Genomic DNA, 18,067 nt, shown 5'->3' with positions numbered 1-18,067 from the left:
AAAAACAGTGGGAGGAACTCAGGCTGAGTGTCCGGCACATCTTGTCGGCCAATTGGAGCCATGGGCTGGCACAGGAGGAGGACCACACTCACCATTGAAAATGGCCAGATGGGAGGAGACCTGCAGCTCTGTCATAGATGTGGAGTCAATCGAAGGAGTTGGTGGAGCAGAGTTTGGCGTGCTAACATCGGCAGATGAAGTTGAGTGTCCCTACAAAAACACGATGACTAATCAACTTCATTGGGCCTCATTACGACCCAGGCAGTAAGTTACCGCCTGGGTCGTACCCTTACCACCATGGTGTAAACTACGTTTACACCATGGTGGATGGCGGATTTACCGCCCCATTCCAAGGTGAGTGGGGCGCTAAATCCCCATTTCCCATTTTACCGTTCCCCATTCCCATTTTTGCCCCATAGGGCATAATGGGAATGGGGAAAGGCGCTAATTACGCCACCGTAAATTACGGTGGCGTAATTAGCACCAAGGTCCCTTTGCGGCATGGGTTTTAACGCCTGCAAAAAGCAGGCGTTAAAATCACCATCCCGCAAAGGGACCTTGGAATCAGGCGTTAAGGGTCGGCGCCGTTTACGGCGCCGTAAACCCCTTAACGCCTGGGTCCTAATGAGGGCCATTGTCCTCCAAATGTGGCAGCAACGCCAGCCGATACATGGCCCATCATGCACACCTACACATATCCATGTACACATACTGGGGCCACCACTATCCCATCCCAATGCATGCTGCGCCCATACACAAATACACACCCGACACACAGATGATGTGCACGTGTCACCCAGGACGACACTCCCAACACACATGAAGGCTCAACAGCAGCCAACATGGTGTACATGTGCACACCAGTACGATTTCAAAATGCACCCTCCAACCTTGCATGTACACAGTCCGCCACAAAGCCAGGCATGCAACAGATCAGATGGCGCCACATGCCCAAAGACTAATGCATGCATAATGCAAGCACCACCATCACTGATGCCCTGCCACTCTCTGTCCCCCACAGGTACGGATGGAGACAGTGATGAAGCACATGGGAGTGCACAATACACAACAGCAGCCAAAAGGCCTAGGAGGCAAGGTGATGGCACAGGACCATCAACTTCAAGTGGACCAAGGATGGGCCAAGCGGCACTCGGGTCAACAACCGGTGCCAATACAGCCACACAGACACCCACACAGGATGAGCAGACACCTGCCCCTGCACCCCTGGTCACACTATGCACACAAGCTGAGGACGCAACAGGCATGGAGGATGGCACACAGTCTGCTGCTGCCAGCACAATTGGGGAGATGGCTGCATCGGCACATCATAGTGTTGATGAGGGAAATGACCCGGACAATGAGGGCGATGCAGGACTTGTCCACTCAGCGCATGTAGTTCACACACCAAGCCCGCAGCCCACCCCACAGGACACACCTCAGCGGGACTCATCCGACCAGGGCAGCCATGGAGAGTGGTCTCCGGCAATGCACAGCCCCATGATTCATGCAGTGCCACCACATCACCCACCGACCACAACCCACACTGCCATACGGGACCTTGAGGGACGTCTGTCCAGGAAGGAGGCCCAGCAGGAGACGATGCAAGGCTATGTACAGCAGTACCTTGCTAAAGAGGAGACAACACGCTGTATCATCCAGGACAGCACTGCGGCCGTAATCCAGGCCATCAACTCAAGTGCACAGCAAGTGCACAATGGCTTCAATGCCTTGGGTCAGATCCTCACCAGGATCGCTGACAGCATGGAGCAACGCCAAACCCTGCCTCTGGGCTCACAACCATCTGGCTCATCCGCATCAACCACGCCAGGGAGTTCGAGGCAGACCAGCCCCGTGCGCATGTCCCTGCGGAGTTCGCTGCGCTCAGAGATCCAACCCCCACCTCCGAAGGGGGCTCCACAGTAGCAGGCCCACCCTGCAGAATCTCTTTGGGTATACATCCAGACACATGTCGTGCCATAGTTGACTTTGGGTGTTAGGGGGTGGGTGGAGGGTGGTGGTGGGTGTAGTGTGTAGTACTGGGGTGTTTGGGGGCCTGGGAGTAGGGTGGGGGGAGGTGGAGGGGTGGTGGGGGCGTGGATTGTTGAATCTTGTACAAAATATCTCACGAATACACCTGTTGTGTAGCAAACATCACATGAGTGGACATTGATGATTTGTTGTTTGTCAATTTATTGCTTCATGGTGAATCTTGCACATGTGCCCACACACCCAGTGCCCACAGTTCCCAACACATGGCACCCTCTGCATCAAAGTACATCAGAATGATTGGTCTATGACCATTTGCTGCACTGTGCGACCCTCACGTGTATCGCATCCTGGCCTATGTCCTACATCTACTCCTTCCACTCCTTCTATTTCAGCAGGTGGTGGCAGCGCCACGTCAGGTGGCAGGGATATGCTCCGCCGGATGCACATGTTATGCAGCATTGCACATGCCGTGATGATCTTGCCCACCTTCTCAGACCCGTATATTGTTATTGTTATTTTGCATTTATATAGCGCCTTATATACCATTGGTATGGTCTGAAGGCGCTGGTAGGTTGAACGCCCTTGGGAACCGAAGTTCATATCAGTAGAGAGAGTAGAGAGAGAGTCAAAAAGGTGCCTGTGGGCACTGGGTATGTGTGCAGCTCGTGCGGTATCCGTGTAATAGCTGCATTCTAGTGGTAGGTGTGCTGGTTGAGAGGTCAGGAGTATGTGTTCGTTCTGGCAGGATTTATCCAGAGCGGATGTGGTTGCGTTAGTCCTGAGGAGAACGCCTGGCTGGGGTGTGTGTTACCAGCAGTGATTACTTAGAATGATGTGGAGTGAGCGGCGAGTGTTGGTATGAGAACAGTTATACCGAATGGTGTCATAGTATCACTGTGTTCTAGTTGAGTGGTGATGTAAGGAGAGAGTAAGCGTGGTGGTGGGATAAGATGGGTTATATACCCTTTCGGATATTCTCCGCATTCCAAATCATACTATATTTGTTGTGTGCTCCAGTCCGTTCCATGCACTCCTATCCACTTCATGCATCCCAGTCTGTTCCGCCGCGTACGTTCGAGTTCGTTCTGTGCGCTCTAGTTCGCCATGCGTACTCCAGTCGTTGTGGGTTAGATGCTCTTTAAGCGTTATCTGCGTTCCAAACCTTACTTTATACGTTATGCAATTCTATGCGCTTCAGTCAGTTCCATGCCCCCCTATCCACTTTGTTTTCCCCACGCGTGCACTCTTGTCGGCCTCATGCATGTACCGACTCACCCCTGTACCTCACCCCTCCACCCCCTCACTCCCTCCACGCACTCACCCCCTCTATGCACTCACCCCTTCTGCGCACTCATCCCTTCTTCACATTCATCCCTTCTACGCACTCAACCTCTCTATGCATTCTTCCTCTCTAAGCGCTCAACCCCTCTACGCAATTCAACCCCCTTTACGCACTCATCCCCATTACGCACTCATCCCTCTACACATTCATCCCTTCGACAGATTTATCTGATGCCTGCACTCACTTGCTCCCTGCACTCACTTGCTCCCTGCACTCACTTGCTCCCTGCACTCACTTGCTCCCTGCACTCACTTGCTCCCTGCACTCACTTGCTCCCTGCACTCACTTGCTCCCTGCACTCATCTGCTCCCCGCACTCATCTGTTTTAAGCACTCGTATCTTTCACGCATTCAACATCAGTATCCTGTCCCATATATTCATCTCTGCACTCATCTGTTCTATACCTTCATCCGTTCTGTAGACTCATTCACTCTGTAGACTCATTCACTCTGTAGACTCATTCACTCTGTAGACTCATTCACTCTGTACACTCATTCACTCTGTACACTCATTCACTCTGTACACTCATCCACTCTGTACACTTATCCGCTCATACGTTCTATCTACTCATCATCTTTGTCCATTCAACCACTCTGTACCCTTATCCACTCATATGCTCTTACACTCATCCGCTTTATCCACTCATCCATATGAGTGCCCCTCCTGACTTGCTGATGCAGCGGAACCGTGCCTTCAAAAGGCCAAGCGTCTGCTCAATGACCACACGCGTACGTGTATGCGCACGATTGAAGTCCTCCTCGTGCCTGTTCTGCGGGTTCCTGACCGGGGTGAGTAGCCACGCCTTCAGAGGATATCCAGCATCACCTACATGGGAGCAGAAGGAGGTATGTGTGAGGATGAAGCTCAGTTGACAAGTGTGCTCAGCCTGTACATCATTCAAGTTCATATGCACAATCTCGTCAATGGCAGCCACATCCACATGACTGTCAGCCCTGTACAGTGCATGCCAATCCATGGAGGGAGCCTTGGGTGACATACACAACCTAGGGTCCTAGGCTTTTAAACTACCAGGCCACCCAATGTATATCTTGGCATTTTGTATGCAAATGTGAGGGCTGTGTGTCGGCGGAAGACACAAGAAACTTCCATTCCCCCCCAATCCATCTCCTCCCATGGCCCAGAGGGCATTCCCCTTGCATATGCATGTACGCCCCCCAATCCATCTCCTCCCATAGCCCAGAGGGCATTCCCCTTGCATATGCATGTAGCCCCCCCAATCCATTTCCTCCCATGGCCCAGAGGGCATTCCCCTTGCATATGCATGTAGCCCCCCCCAATCCGTCTCCTATCATGGCCCAGAGGGCAGACTCACCCAACAGCCAGCCACTTCGTACAACGTCTCCTTCCATGTAGCGGGGTGTTGAGGAGTTCCGCAGCACCATGGCATCATGCGTGGATCCTGGGTATCTGGCACAGCAATGTGTTATTATATGGCTGGCATCACACACCATCTGCACATTGATGGAATGGTATAGCTTCCGATTGCGGGACACCGCCTCCACGGCATGTGGGACTACCAACTCTACATGGGTGCAGTTGAGGGCACCAATTACATTGGGCATTCCTGCCAGTGCATGGAATGCTATTTTGGTGGCATTTGTCTCCTGTGGTGTCCTTGGGATATGTGGGCACTTGCGTGCTTCAGTAGTGCATCCAGCACTTGGTTTAACACCACAGAGAAGCATGATTGGGACATGTGATGCATTTGGCCCACTGTGTGTTGGTAAGTGCCTGTGTCCAGGAAGTGGAGCACAGATGCCACCTTCAGCAAAGGGGGGGATGGCTGTGCGGATGTTTATCAGGCTGACCAAGTCATCCTGTATTAATTCCACTATGTTGGTGATGGTGTCTCTGTCCAGGCGGTACAGGGTGTGGATCTGTGCTGGGGTTAAGTCAAATGGATTGACCCTTATATGTGGAATTGGTGGCTGTCTGCGGGGAGCGACTGCCTGCACTGGTGGGATTTGCTGGGCATGTCTCACCCTCCTTCTCCTCCAGCGTCTCCTCTGTGTTTCCTGTTGTACTACCTGCTCAAGGAGTAGCAGTGCAGGCATGTCCTCCAGGCCCAGTATGGCAAGTACAAGTGGCAGCATTTTGGCTTGGAAGGGGGTGTGGTGTGTGGGTGTGCTACTTTTGTGCTGACCCTGACTCCATTGCCTCCACCTGTGCTGATTGTGTGCACCTGTGGCACATGGTTACACAGTAGTTTTCTGTTTACGGGTGGTCCGCAATGCCGGTATTGCCGGCATCATGGTGGCCCTTCTTACCGGCATCTCGATGTCGGTATGTACTTGTCCGTGCGACTCGTGGTGTCCCCTTCTTTGCGGGATGCCGGTATTTAGGCCTCCCCATCTGCGCGCGTGCCCGCATGCCGGTACGGTCATGCACGGCCACAGCGGGTCCTTGACGATGCTGGTAGCACCGGCATCTAGGGTCATGATACAACGGCCCGGTAATGGTTGCCGGTATTGCCTTACCGGTGCCGTTCTTACCGGAGCGCCAACCTTGTGATGAGGGCCATTGTCCTACTCTTGAGCCCAATGAAACAATAAAAGAATATTTGTGTGTTTATACTGGAAAAAACAGTTACATTATGGGAGACATACAAGCCGGTACTCCGTCAGAGATCCTTTTCAGGACAATGGCACATAAGAAAGCGCACCAGAAAACACTAGTGGAGGCAGAACAAGATATACGGCAGAGAGAGGCGACGTATGTCGTAACCTGCTCACCTGACACACATCGCCCCCTTCTGCTAGCTCAGAAGCGCCTCGACAACATAGCCATGGATTGTGCCAAACAGGCGCCCAGGGCGATGCGCACAAGACTGTACGAATCAAGTGACAAAGCTGGCAAACTGTTGGCATGGTTAGAAAGAAGGGACGAAGGCCACCGGCAGGTCAGGGAGATAAGATCGGGGAGCTCACTGCTGTTACAAACTGATCGCGATAATGCGGAAGGATTTGGATCCTATTACGCCGACCTGTATAAAGCCCTCGAACATCCCGTAGACAAGTATGTGCTCGATGGGAGCTTGCTTCTGAACGCCAACCAAAAAGCCCTGCTTGAACAGGATATCACGGAGGACGAGGTGGTACTAGCTATATCACAGCTGCAACCAGGGAAGACTCCGGGCCCGAATGGTTTTCCTATCGACACATGGAAGAGATTGGGTGGGAGTGAGAGGGCCCCACCCGTACTTAGAATGTTTCTGCACGCCAAGGAACTAGGAACCCTGTCCCCTGACCTGAGAGAAGCCAGTATAATAGTAATTCCAAAACCGGGCAAACACCCAGACCAATGCAATTCATATAGACCGATATCCCTAATCAACGGCGAGACCAAAATATTAGAAAAAGTACGAGCGAACAGACTACAAAGGGTGATAACATCATTGATCCACCTGGACCAATGCAGATTTATGCTGCAGAGATCCATGCGTATGAACCTCTGCAGGCTCTTCCTAGTGCTAGAGAGAGCTCCGGTCCTTCAGGAACCATTGGCGCTTTGGCAGTGGACTTTGAAAAGGTGTTTTACTCAGTCTTCTGGGAGGCCCTGTCGGAAATCATGATCCGAATGGGATTTGGACGACAATTCATAGGCTGGGTACAACTCCTATATGGCGCTCCCGAGTCAGAGGTCAGGGTAAAGGGTTGGCCGTCAAGGGTCTTTAAACTAAGTAAGGAACGAGATAGGGCTGCCCCCTGTGTGCAATGCTCTTCCCATTGATAATTGAACCCCTGGCAATTGCACTAAGAAACACACCATCATGGAGAGGCTTCCGTTGGCGGGAGGATTGGGAGGATAAAGTTTCCCTATATGCCGACGACTTGTTAATATACCTGGTAGACCCAGCTAACTCTTGCCCGGTGGTCACACAAATACTAGAACGATAAGGCTCATTCAGTGGTCTGACGGTTAACTGGTCCAAATCTATACTTTTCCTAGTTAAGGGCGCAGGAGTACTATCCCGGATAACTGTCCATACCATATTGAAACTGAACACTTCTGCTATCTGGGTATCCAGATCACGACTAACCTCACAGAGTATACAGTCAGGAACATACACCCTATTTTGGATAGATTCATAGATGATGTACAACACTGCATCTCACTTCCACTAGCCCTAGTAGGCAGAGCAGCACTGTTTAAAATGCTGGCCTTACCTCGTTTCTTATACATCTTACAAAATGCCCGCTGCATATCTCAGCTCTAGAATTCCACATAAATCGATAGCAACATCAGGAAACTCCAGTGGGGATGAGGTCACCCACGTATTGCGCTAAAAACGCTTCAACACTCCATCTGGAGGGCGGCATAGATGATGATGATGATGATGATTAGGGGTACCGAATCTGCAAGTTTATTACTGGGCTAGTCAGATGGCAGTGATAAACAACATGTTGCACGGAGATAAAGAACTGCCCCATATCAAAGCGGAAATAGCTGTGCTAAAGGGATTGTCCCCATTGAAAAACCTATATCATACAATGAAACCACCTCTCCCTTGCACTATGGCAGCCCATACAACAATAATCTGGACAGAAACACACAAACATATAGGATGGGACAAGAAAGTGACCCCGATAGAAACGTTATGGGGGAATAGAAATCGGCCCAAATCGGGCAAACTCCCGGCGTGGCCGAGCTGGGAATCAAAGGGAATAACCAAGGTTGGGGATGTAATCGTGGAAGGCAGACTGGCGTCCTTTGAGGAATTAACTGCTCAATTTAGTCTTCCTGTCACTGAGCGATACAGATACATACAGCTGAAACATGTAATACAAACACATCTGCCTGTGCTGTCTGATATGCCTGCCAGTACACCCCTAGAGAAAAACATCGCCCTCGAGCGCATTGTCATGTATAATGCCATATCTTCCTTTGCAACACCTGAGCTACGCAACCTGAAACGGAAATGGGAAAGGGATATAGGTACGATATTGCGTGAGGACTGGGTGACTATCCAGATGCATGCGCGAGAGACCGCCATCTCGGCTAGCCTGAGGCTCATACAACTTAAAGTACTGCACAGAGTTTATTACCCGAGAGTGGTTCTCTACCGCTGGGACAGAGCCACAGATGCCAATTGCCTACGATGCTTAAGCGAGGAGGGTACCTTCTTGTAATATGGGAATGCACGCAGATTCAAGGGTACTGGCGAAAATGCTGTGACAAGCTATCAGCGGTATTGGGACACACTATCCCTAGAGACCCTAGACTGATGTTATTGGGCATTAAAGAGGAGGGAGTATTGACACGCTCTGAAAAACTGTTTTTCTCAACATCCACGGGATTGATCAAAAGAAACATAGCACAACTATGGGGATTCAATGTAACCCCGCAATATGAACAATGGGTAACAGATGTGGACATTTGCATATCAATGGAACAACTGGTCTACACACCTAGAGGGTGCCCTGAGAAAGCCTGGAAAATTTGGCAGAGATGGGAGGATGCAGGATAAAATGCTAATCCTTATTTTAAACTAAATATAAGAATCAGGTGCAGTGCATATATGATAAATATTGTGATTAGTGATGATGAAGATTGAGGTCCTTTACTTATATTTTTATTATTATTTTATTATTGTTATTATTGTTAATATATATCAGATGTTCGATGTTGTACCTCGGATGTGTAACGCAACATATAAAATCAATAAAAGGTGTTATAAAAAAAACAAAAAAAACAATGGGCCTCATTACGAGTCCGGCGGTAACCGAGTTGGTAAAACCGCCTGGTTACCGCCAGACTCGTATTACCATTCCGCCTCCGTGACTCCTGGAATTACCGGGGCATTACAACCCCCGTGTCCCGGGAATTCCGGAGGCGGAATGGTGTTAATCCCCTTTCCCATTGAGTCCCATAGGACTCAATGGGGATGGGGATCATGGAAACACCGGCACCATCTCGTGATGGTGCCAGTGTTTCCTCGTCCGCCTGCAGGTGGGCGGTGTTAAACCCGCCAGGTCAGACCTGGAGGGTTTGACGCCTCCGCCTGCAGGAGTTGTGATCGCCCGGCATGGAAACAACGGTGACAGCGGTTTTACCGCCACCATTGTTTCAATACCGGGCGAGTTATAATGAGGCCCAAATGTCTGCTAAGATTGGGGTGAAATTTATGACGGACAACTCTCCAGTGGTCCTGTCACGTTGCAGGAACCTGTCTCGAAAACCCACATTTTGGTGCGAAGGAGACACTCTTTGGGTTATGGCAGAAAGCTACATGTAACACTTTCCTTTTGTATACAACTTCTTTTTTTGATAAAAGTACATACGGAGCAGTCACATGAGGAGAAAAGCATCTTGGTAACATTCATAGGGAGCATTCTTGCAGTAGGTTTGAAGGACTACATTAGGTATTGCAGATACATATATAAGGCCATAGATATTCACAGATTCTTCCATCATCAGCACACTTCAGCTATCCATATTTGTAAAGGAATTTCGACCATATTTTCTAGTGGGTACCTGGTTTGCCCTTCTTTGCATCATTGCCTTTTCAATTAGAGAACTTGCCAATATGTTGTCCACCCATTCTAATTTTGTCAGGCAGTATGGGAATGGGATTTTCACAAAAGATTATTAATATCTTCGCAGCCATAGAAGCCCTGCAGAAGCACCCTCTTTTTGGGCTCTGTAAGTGGTCCAGTGGTTATGTGGTCCCCTAAAATTAAGATGTTTAAGTCAAAGTCCTTGTCACTGTGTAAGACCTCATTGATTGTTTTAGTTACTTCCCTCCATAATAAATGCACCTTGCTTCATTCCCAAAGCAGCCGCCACCTAGATGACTGTTTCAATAACAATACTACAGCTGATATTTTCCTACTGACTTCATGGTATGCTTGCAAGAGGGTAGTGCACAAATCCCTTAGTGTATCACTGTCATTGAACAGGGACAATCAAGGTAAAAGATAACTAGCCTGGTAACCATTGAATTATACCACAAACAAACAAGTTCTTCTAGACTACAATGCCAATCTACTTATCTAGGAGGGCAGCTCGAGGCCTTGTTGACTGATCAAGTAGAAAAGGTCCTACACCATACAAATCTATTTTGATAAATGCAATCAGGTCCTGTACTCCAGGCTAAACACACTTGTGTATTAAGCTAACCAAAGATGTGGATGGTACAGTCACATTCATGGAGTGCGATACACTTAAAATGTGTCATTCATTTTACTCTAAATTGAATTTGCTTGCACGTGTGCCATTCTAGGATTTATGTTTGTTTTGGTTAAACAAAATGTAAACGACGTTTGTGGTATTTCAGTGGTAAATCTGCCGAAATACCACCAAAGAGATTTACTGTTACCGCCTCTTGGCTCAGCGGATTTACAAAGGGTTGTAGGGCGTGTTAGTCCCCATTTGTTGGAGTTCATGGGGATATCGGCGGAATTACAGCCGGCGGTAATTCTGACGCTCTTGATGATTTTCGGCAGTAAAGCTGCAGATTTACCCCCAGCTTTTTGCTGAAATTGTAGTAAGGCGGTGCGCTAAGGTGGCAGTAACAGAATTACCACTCATTTTCACTGTTTATTACTGTACCGCTGTACTTGTAATGAGGCCCTTAATCTCCCAGGCTACACAGACTCTGGAGTTGTCTTGCCCCTTCCAGTGGAAGCAGAACTGTAGCCACTACCAGTGTCAATATTACATCAATGCATTAAAACTATATACATATAATCACACAATGTCACTAAGCTGATAACTGACCTACACCAAGAAATAAATACATAGGCAAAATTGAAAATGTCCCTTCTAAAATGCATCACTATTTTAAAAATGAATTTCAAGCCGTGCCCTCTATATGACTGCCGGTGTTGTCCGTTTGCACTTTTGATCTTTTTTGTTTGATTGGTGACTTCCATGTTTCGCTACATGTCTGTCAAATTCCAGAATATAGGGCTTGTCGAAGGCTTGCATAGTTATTTTTAGACATTTTGTACTTTTTTAATGTTGTATTTTAGAAGGTTTTTATATTATTGCAATATTTAGTTACTTTAAATATTTTCTCCCACTGAACTCTCACTCCCCCTTTGCCCCTGTGCATTTGCAGCTCGTAGACACACTTCCTCGCACTTCTCATGAGCCGACTGTATTGGGTAGGTGGGCACTTCATTTTCCAGACTCCAGGCTCTCTTGTGCCATTCTTTGTCGCTCCTCAGACATTACAGAGCCGAGTCAGCGAGAAGCCTGGGAATGCCAGAAGCATGTTACGCTACCTGTCTGAAGCACCACTCCAACCGGTAAGCAGCCTCTAGTGCCTGTATTTTAGCTTTCAACCTTGCCTTTTTTTTGCTCCCAGTCCCTCTCAAACCTTAATCATGACTACCCTATCTTGCTCATCTCCGTTACTGATTTAAATATTTAGATTTGGCTAAATCAGGAATGATCATCGGGAAGTTACATCATGTACCATGCCCAGATAAATATCTCTCAGCTCCCAATGAACACTGAAGCAAAAATGTCTGTCCCAAAAAGAATCAGCATGAAAAGCCACAACCTAGACAAGATCTTGTAAAGCTTTATTCTAGATTACCATAACCAATAGGGACCTGGCATACCTATTACTACCTTAACGGAATTGAGTCTAATGCTCATATTCTCTTTAAGCCTTCTTCGGCAGACCTCGCAATTGATACAGATATATATCCTTATCAAAACATCTATCATTGGGCTTTGATAAATGCCTGCTCAATTTCTTGTCATGCTACAGGTATCCATGATTTTATCATTCAATACGAATTAGGCGTTTTAGTAATTTCAGAAAGTGTGCTTAAAGATTAATATGGACTCGGCATATCGACTGCCCTACCTGAATATTATAGGACGTACACCGCCAATAGAAAGGAAGGCAGAGAAGGAAGTGTTGCCCTCATTTTTGAAGCAATCATTCAAGATCCAGTCTTTCCTCAGTCTTACCATCCCAGGCTATGAAGTCTTAGCACTACAATTAAATCAGTCAGGTCGTTTACATAAATATTAAATTGTCTGTAGACCCTCTCAACATAATAGTAATTTTAATGAGCATTTCTCTGAATCCATTTTTATCCACAATTAAATGTAAAGATGAATTTATTTTAGGTGATTTTAATATAGATTTTGCAGATTCATCTGATGCATAATCCCCACATTTAAAATAATTACTCTGATGGACTTTGGATTTGGTTATCTCCCGTAACATTAGTCATATTGGCCAACAACTGTCACTGTAGATTGGTCAGGTCATTCAGCTATATTATTACGCGTTCTTTTTCATCACAAATTGGCCCATGCCACTTCAGGTGAAACCATTATGTCTTATAAAATCAAACCTAAACTGAAGTCAGAATTTTTAACATTATACCTATGAAATTTGGAAGTTGCTATATCTAATGCGCTGTCAGCTGCTTTCATAGTAAAAAGTATAACTCCCAGATGACACAGATAATTGGCAAGATTGCGCCTATCAAAACACTACGCCATTGGAAGTGATTGATTCTCTTCAACATTAGAAATACAAAGAACCACTAGAGTGGAAATTGGGATAAAACTCAAATGTGGAAATTAATTTTACAGCACTATAGAATTGCTATATCGAAAGCAAAGCAAGAATCATTTGCAAATCAGATGAACACTTCCAAAAATCCCTCCAGAGAGCTTTTTAGTATCCTAAACTTTTTTAGTAATCATTGTAAAAAGACATAAAAAATGGTGTAATGACATTCAACTAACTTATACAAAAAAGATTGACGGTATGAGGGAAAATATTGCCCTTTTCAATTTAGCTGCAATAGTCTTACAGTGTTCTGTCCCAGATTATACCCTCAATCTACTACGACTACAGAAGGATTTGTCTTTAGCACAGTTTCTATTCAAGAAACTACTTAAACCATCTTTTTATTTCAACCTACATCCTGTCCTGAGTATCCATGCCCCTCTTTCATAATAAAAGAATGTGTAGACTTGTTAAGATGTTATCCCCAGATGTATCTTTTCAAGAACATTTTAAAGGTGTTTAAGCAAGCTTGGATTACACCCTTGCTGAAGAAACCTACATTGCAACAATGTTTGCAAAGCAACTCCATTAGCTTCTAAGTGCCTTACTCAATCTCCATCTCGAAGGGCCATCACAGCGCCACCTGTCTTCCGTATGCGAGCACAACCATCTCTGCAAATTGCTGGTTCACCGACCTATTCCTACCCCAGCACTGATATAATTTTTCTTGTTCTCTTCTGTTTTGAACATCATGCCTCCAGAAAGCAATCCTTCTGCTTCTCGACCTACCTCCACTCGAAACTATGGCAATCGTATCTATCCTCCACTCATTCCCAATGCTGCAGTTATTGACCTTGGATTATGGAATGCAAGATCGGTTTATAATAAATCCTCTGCCGTGCTTGATCTTTTTATAAGACACAATTTATATTTTCTTTGTATCACACACAAATGGATTCCTCCGCACAACACCACTGTCGCTGCCTCTTCACCACCTCGCAGACCTTTTTTTGTCATACCCCTCATCCCATTGCTTGGGGCGGGGGTATTGGCATTCTTTATCAATCCTCTTTCTCACTTATTTCTTCGACTTTGGCTCTCCCTACCTATTCTTCTTTTGAATGGTCTTATGACATCTTTTGTAAACCCTATCCTATTTCTTTCCTGCTTATCTACCAAGCTCCTGTATCCGTTGGTTCCTTTTGCAAAGATATCGATCATCTTCTCTCCTATATTCTCCCTTCTCCGACCCCTCTTATACTGCTGGGTGACTTTAATCTTCATCTCTCATCGACCCCTTCTACTGTTCCTTTTCTCTCAATTCTTCACTCCCACTTCCTTTACCCTCTCCCTACCCCTCCGTCTCAAATTTCCGGTCCTTCTCTTGATCTTATTTATATCACTTTTTTTCCTCAAGCTTCTTCACGTTCCCCTAGCAAAACAAAAGAGCTGATGACTGGAAGGTTTAGAATGAATCCTAACCTCTGGCATTGCTCTGGGCAACCCTCTAGACCATTGTTCTTTGCCCGCCAAGCCATTACAAAAGGGGAAAGACCATATGCAAATCTGGCTGGTCCCAACCGCAAAGGGGTAATCCAGCCCGAACTGCTAGGTCACATCCCTTCTGCACGAGACCACAAGCATCCTCAGACATGTTTCAGCCTTGTTGGGCGTCATCAGTGAGGAGTAGCTTGGGTCTCTGGGCCCAGCAGGCACAGGACCCACGTCTGGGCATACCCGCCCCACTCGGGGTGACAATATCAAAACAAAAGAGGTGATGGCTGGAAGGTTTAGAATAAATCTTAACCTATGGCATTGCTCTGGGCAACCCTCCAGACCATCGTTCTTCGCCTGCCAAGCGATTACAAAAGGGGAAAGACCATATGCAAATCAGGCTTGGTCCCAACCCCAAAGGGGTAGTCCAGCCCGAACTGCTAAGTCACGTTCCCTTGCCTTGTCTTCTGCGTCATCTTTGTATCGGCGTGATTTACGCAGTTTAACTCTTCACGCTTTGTTTCCGCTTGTATCTCTGCTCTTCCTCCCCACTCCTCTGTTGCAACCCTACCTGTTGATGAGGCTGCCACTACATTCTCTTCCTCTCTCTCTTCTTCTCTTGATTCGCTCTACCTCACATCGTCCTTTCTTCCCACTCGTAAACCTTCTCAACCATGGCTTTCTCCTCATGTGTGCTTTATGCGCTACCTTCTCTGTTGTTTTGAAAGACACTGGCTCAAGACCAAATGTACGGCGGATTACTCCTCATACTTTGCTTATCATGCTCTCAATGACGACTGTTTACTCTCCGCTTATATTTCTCTGATCTCCTACATACACAGTCCGCCCACCCTTGCCATCAAATCTTGGATGTCTTCTCACTATCTCACACTCAATGCTGGGAAAACCTAGGTTCTCTTTTTTCCTGCTAATACTCTTCCTCTTCCTTGGTCTTTTATCTTGTTTCCCCCATCCCAGCTTCCAATCTCACCTACGGCTCAAAGTCTGGGGCTTTATCTTGACTCTTCTCTATCCTTCTCTCACCACATTTCTCTAGCATCACGTGCCTGCCGCTATCATCTACACAATATCCGAAAAGCTCGCCATTTCTTACTTTTCAAGCTTCAAGACTGTGGATTTCTTCTTTGATTTTTTTTTTTCCCCGACTCTTGTACTGCTCCACTGCTCTCTTTGGGCTCCCAATCTCTAGTCTTGCCCCTCTAAAATCTGTCTTTAACTCATCCATTCATCTTCTCTGTCTTCTCTCTTTTCGATATCCTATCTCACCCTCTCTTGCTACTGTTGGCTGGTTATCTTTTCACTCTCAACTGAAATTTAATTGCTTATGTCTCATCTTCAAATCCCTCTACAGTCTTGCTCCCGACTAACTTTGTCTTCTATATCCCTTCTCGTTCTCTTTGCTCCTCTTCTCAATTTCTCGTGGTGCCACCGTGCCCCCCCATGTGGTCAATCTCGATTTTTTGTTCTTTCGCTCTTTTAGCTGCTCTACACTGGAACGCTCTCCCCTGCTCTCTTCGTTCTATCTCTGCCTGTATTTCGTAAGTCACTGTAGTCTAATTTTCTATAACATGTTTAATATGATTGATGGATTGTTTTTATTGACTGTGCTTTTCATTCTGTTGTACCGTTCTTTGTTTCTCTGTACAGCGCCTTGACTTAAAGCGCTATATAAAATATAAATAAATACAAATACAAAAATATATGTACTAATTATCGGCCTATCACTAATTGTCCAATCCTACTGAAGGTCTTGGACAACGTGGCACGTTGCAGCTTCAATCACATATTGAGGAACATGAATTGCCTGCATATCAACAGTCTGGCTTTCACGCCCACAGAAGCACTGAAACTGAGCTAAGATTTTTAAGACTCCCTTCTAAAAATTATAGATCCTGGAAATACCTCTCTTCTGATTCTATTCAACCTTTTGCAGCATTTGACATGCTGGATCATTCCATCCTCCGGCAGCATGTCAGAAACCAATCGCAACCTCCAGTTCCAGCATGAGCTGGATGGCTGAATTTTTGGCTAATTGAACTTCAAGAATTAGATGAGGAGACTTTGTTTCTATACCCCTACGGTACAATGTGGCATTCCAGAGGGATTGTGGCTGTCACGTATAGTTTTTAATACTTATTTAAAAGCCAAGCCTTTCATGATCTACTGACAAACTTGGGTGCCATCTTCCAAAATTATGCAGATGACACTCAGATCATTTTTAGACTAAGCGGTGATCCTCACTCTATAACATTTCCATATTTACTTTGTATTTACGCAGATTGAAAAATGGATGATTGATAACTGGTTTGGATTAAATCAAGATAAGTCTGAGTTCCTGTCAGTTACGTACCAGTACTAATTTGAAAAAAGGAAGGCAAAGCACTTACAGCAATATCCTTCTTTCAGGAGTTAAGATCACTTCACAAACGATGATTAAAACAGTTGAAATGCTATTAGATTCTTCATTATTAATTACCTCTCATATTAATGAAACTGTTAGCATCTGTAATTACTATATGGTGCTGCTAAGGCAAATCAAAACGTTCCTATTTTCTGAGCACTGTACTTAGATTGCTCACTCTAATTTAGGGTCCAAATTGGATTATTGTAATCCCTTGTATGCCAGCACTACAGAGAACACGCTGCAATGACTACAAATCCTTCAAAATGCTGTGGCTCTTATTATTTCAGATACCACCAGATATGCTAACATCATATCAGTACTTTTCAAGCTACACTGGCTGCCAATAAGGTCTAGAATCTCATTCAAACTTTTGACCATTGTATACACAGCCATTTATGGCTCGGCTCCTAAATATTGAAAATAAATATTTGAATTGCACTCCTCCTTACGTCCTCAAAGATCAGTTACTAGGGGGCGTGGCCAACTACGAGATGCGGTAGACGTGCGCCTTCGGAGCTCCCGCTGCCGTGGCTAACATCCTGACCCCAAACGCCCGCTTACCAGCACCTGTCGACCCCCAGAGCACATCCACCGGAGTGTGACAACGTAGGGCACATTTGTGGCCAAAATCCGCCCGTAACGCGGCGGGGTTGCTGAGCCAGCAGCATGTGAAGACGGCGTCGAAACAACCTGCCAGGCAACCAAGATGGCCACCAGAATCTTGGGTGCGCTTTGAAGGAGTGTCGAGGCAGCCCGGACAATAGAAGCCTGATCCCATCGGGCGGAACCTGAGCACCAGCGGTGTTCGGGGCCCCGGGAGCCGAGACGCCAGCCCGCACCGGTGATACAGACCTGGACGGCTGTGACCGGAAGATTGGCGGAGGAAGAGAGCGGAGGTGGTGAACCGCAGGATCCGGGCCGCCCACCCGGGTGCGGGGAGGCCCGACCCAACAGCACTGCTGCAGCGACCTGTGGGCCACTGAGGCTGCCCCTGCCGGCGAGTGCCAGCGCCGGAGGGCCCGGCGCGAGGCACGCCCCCAGCTGCTTCCCCGCCTGGAGCGCCTCTCACGTAGCTGGGCTTCCCCGCTCCAGAACACGCAGCGCCGAGAGGAAGACTCGGGGATCCACCCTGCTCCCGACCCCGGCGGCGGTGCCCACGTGAGTTGGAGCCGCAGTCCTCCCGCAGATACATCGACTTCCAGGGGAGCTGACAGGAGCCAACTAGAGCCCCCCAGCCACTCCAGGTAATGGGGGGCGCATCGCGCACACTGGATGCCGCAGCTGTGTAAAAGGTCCCGGGCCCCCACACAAA

The 18,067-nt window shown here is 47.1% G+C and overlaps 1 protein-coding gene across 1 annotated transcript in view; it reads left to right on the top strand.

The window, feature by feature from the left end:
* RGS22 (regulator of G protein signaling 22) overlaps positions 1–18,067 on the top strand; it is a 1,706,064-nt gene that overhangs the window by 92,990 nt on the left and 1,595,007 nt on the right. The gene's annotated exons all lie outside the window — the stretch shown is intronic.

The sequence above is a fragment of the Ambystoma mexicanum genome, chromosome 5q (assembly GCF_040938575.1).
Source record: "Ambystoma mexicanum isolate Mex_15411 chromosome 5q, UKY_AmexF1_1, whole genome shotgun sequence".
Lineage (NCBI taxonomy): Eukaryota > Metazoa > Chordata > Amphibia > Caudata > Ambystomatidae > Ambystoma > Ambystoma mexicanum.
Note: the sequence above shows the minus strand (reverse complement) of the source record. Positions and strands in the feature narration are given on the sequence as shown.